This window comes from Pinus tabuliformis, chromosome X (assembly GCF_031772625.1).
Source record: "Pinus tabuliformis cultivar Carrire ecotype Pingquan chromosome X, CPIR1, whole genome shotgun sequence".
NCBI lineage: Eukaryota > Viridiplantae > Streptophyta > Pinopsida > Pinales > Pinaceae > Pinus > Pinus tabuliformis.
The window spans coordinates 1,390,888,085-1,390,891,798 of record NC_142308.1 but is presented as its reverse complement, the minus strand read 5'-3'; the positions used below and the strand labels follow the sequence as shown (position 1 = coordinate 1,390,891,798).

Here is a 3,714-nt window from a genome sequence, read left to right as displayed (position 1 = left end):
TCATAATTCTTACCATAAGTGTTGAGTTTCGTATCTTGGTAAAGGTGATATTCAATCAACAGGTTTTTCTTCAACGGGTTCTAGATGATCTGCTACAATTTATTACTTAGCAATTCCTATCGAGGCTTGTGAAATCACTAATGCGGACAATGCTTACAAAATCAAAATGTCAAGGAAAGCTGGCAGAGCTATATATCTATGAGTCATTAAACTAATGTTGAAGTTTGCGCGGAGAGTTATAGTGAAGGAGTGTTGAGCTTATGATGAAATGCTGACCCCACACTACTTAAATCAATTAATTAGTGGTAGAAGCAGGGATTAAATCAATTAATTAGTGGTAGAGGCAAGGACTATGTTGCTTTGTAGCTATTACCCTTGTTATTAAAAGTCAAATTTTTATTTACATCTCTACAACCAAGAAACTTTCATCAAGCTAATTCTATTTATAAATGAATTCCAAATTTAGTAAAATCTCTAACAATGGTGTCTTTGATCCTAATGGCCACGGAAAACACCATCGATGGAACGTTGATATTTCCCCTACCACCTCAATATCATTTTCTACATTACAAAAATAACTAAAGTAATTTATAGTAAAGTGACCTTAAATTTCTTTGAACTCAAGTTTATGTGATTAATAATGTTAAGAGAAATAACACTTTTGGATCAATCGCATGCATATTTTAGGGTTGACATGTTTCAAACCAAGTAATGTGGATCATCATGTTTAGAGAAATAACACTTTCTGATCAATCACATGCATATTTTAGGGTTGACATGTTTCAAAGCAAGTAATTTGGTTCATCATGTTTAGATAAATAACACTTTTAGATCAATCACATGCATATTTTATGGTTGACATGTTTTGAACCAGGTAATGTGGTTCATCGTCACCACAAAAATATTCAGATAACTTGATTCAATAAGGTGTATATATAGGGAGAAGAGTTGAGAATTAAATGAAAGCGTCAAAAGTCAAATAAAGTAATGTGTTAAAAGAAAAATAATAAAATAATAAGAAGTAAAAGTAAAAGTCTATTAGGAAAAAGGGAAAAATAAATAATATAATATGATAAAAAAAATTTTTTTTTTATTATATAATAATATATTAGTGGCTAATAACTAATGACATCAAATAATGTAAACGATTTTTAAAATATTTTTAATAATATTATTGAGTTAATAATATTTTTTTTATCATTTATATTATACAATTACATAAATTTTAAGTGTTTTTATCACTTATAAATGTTTTGTAGAAAGTTTAAGTGTTTATAGAAAGGAGGGATGGTTACAATCTCCCTCGAAAAGGAAGGGACCAGTCTTTGGAATCTCTTATCACATGTGGTTAAGGCTCTCCACTCTTACTAGATGGATTTAAAAAGTGTTTTTATCATTTATATTTTGCAATTGATTTATTCATATAGAAAAATTAAATCTCCACATTTGGTAAAGCTTTATACAAGACAAGGAGAAAATAGTGCAGCTAATTAGGGTTACACTGTGACATAGAGAAGTACAGGTCGTAGCCGCCATGTAGGGTCACAGCCATGGAGCACTTTTCGTCACTCACTTAAGGATTAAGTGAGTTTCTATTTGACGATAGTCAAGAATATGGCTGGGATTGGTCAGCTTATCTGTTGAAACCGTCACTACCATTACGTGAAGCTCCCGATGAGGATAATGATAGAGGGAGGCAAGAGTTTGTTGATGATAAATTTTCTCCCATATGCACAAAATCTGGTCAAGGTTTTTCAATAGTCCATGGAATATTTGAGGTCGTCTATAATGGTGGCCTCATTTTGACAATGTTGATGTTGATGAAAGCCCTGCATGCTAATCCACCTCCCTTTTCCCTTGTCAATTATTTCTATGCTTTGTAATTTTTTACTTAGGGGATACATAATGTGCCCACGACCCCTTTGTTCTTGGGGCATAAGAGGGGCCTGTAGCCACTTTCTTTAGGTTTACAGGCCCCATGTGACATTTTCCCAGATACCCAAAATTTGTTGGAACATAAAACCTCTTTTTAGAATTTTATTTGAATTATTTATGGTAATTTTTTTTATTTTCTAGTCAACTAGGTTTTCTTCTGTCTCCTCTCTTAAACCAGGTTAAACTAGCTATTGTAGATAAATAGGGCATTGCTATTTGTTTCTAATGATTATTTCTACATGCTTAGGGATTACAATATCAAAAAAGATTCAACGATCATTCTGAATGTAAGGTAATGTGGAGGTGCTCCATGACCCAAATTATCAAATGGAACAATAGTATTATTCAAAGAAGCAGTTCAAGGGAAGGACTCTGGATATAGAACCAAAATATCCTTGGACCTATATTGTTGACAAAATGAAACAATCCCCCACTTTGGTGGTCAACAATGCACAGTTTTCTTCTTTGTTCTCCACCTTTCAAAACAAGACTAACATATGTAGATTCAATGGGTTTTGGAAAAAACTTGAAACACTAACACAATGGATTCTCTATACATGGATGCAAAACTACGACATATACTTGTGCCCCAAAGGGTTTTTTATAATACAATTTGACACCCAAATGAATTGGATTTTGTTCTTTATGAAGGTCCATGGTTCTGGTGTAATGCTGGTTTATTTATCACTCCATGGTTTCCGAAGTTTGATGCGACATCAATGGTTGAAAAAACCATTCCAATTTGGGTTAGGCTACCAAACCTACCCCTTCCTTTCTAGCACCATAAATTTCTTGAAGAAATTGGGAATATTTTGGGTAAATACAAAAAAGGGGACATGGAAAGAATAAAAAAGACATCTTCACCTTTGCTAGAATGTGTTTGGAAATAGATCTGAGCAAAGGACTTCCATATCACATAATCTTGAAGCACAAAAATTTACGGTGGTCACAAGTTCTATACTATGAGAACATAATATTCAGATGTCATGAATGTTTTCAAACAAAATAGTTATAGAATACGTATCCCCAGGCCAAGAATGACCCAAAAAAGAAAAAGAGGCAGTCCAAGTGACTAAAAGGATGGAAATTTTATGAGATTATCCCTTTAGAAGATGAAGCAGAAGAATCCAAAGAAAATATTCAAGCCTAATTTGAAGAGTAGGATATGGCTCAAACTCCGCATAAAACTAAAATATATCTCACAAACTTTGAAAAGCCTGGTCAATCAGTTTTAGCAGGACTCTCCTCCTGTAGGCATGCAAATTTCGGATGGACTCGGGGGCTCCGAAGGAGCCATCTTTTTGAGAGCTTCGACTCAGATAAAGATGGCCCCCTAGTAGATGCCGATAGAGCTTTGGCACTAGCTCTGATCGAACAAGTATCAGATGGTTGGCATAAGGTACATAAAAAAAAGGGTAAAAGGTATCTATTATAGTATATGTCTTTTTGCTTACATTCATTGAATATGTTTTTTGTTTTTTCTCATGGTCATTGTATCTTAAGGCCATTGACGTATTCCAAACCCTATATGCTCTTTAGTTCTCTTTTCTGTCATGTTTAAGCTAAAATTTACATACACATTTGATGTATCTAGAAAATATAATTTTTATTTTTCTTAATAAAAATTAAGTTTTTTTTGGATATCTATCTATCTATCTATATATATATATCTATCTATCTATCTATCTATCTATCTATCTATCTATCTATATATATATATATATATATATATATATATATATATATATATATATATATTTCTTCTCTTGTTCACTTATT

The 3,714-nt window shown here is 32.5% G+C and overlaps 1 non-coding gene across 1 annotated transcript; it reads left to right on the top strand.

The window, feature by feature from the left end:
* The first annotated feature begins 1,268 nt into the window (after positions 1-1,268).
* On the top strand, positions 1,269-1,393 carry LOC149145236 (U6atac minor spliceosomal RNA). Its single transcript, XR_016265393.1, has one exon. It is a non-coding gene; the product is annotated as a U6atac minor spliceosomal RNA (small nuclear RNA).
* Positions 1,394-3,714: the final 2,321 nt, after the last annotated feature.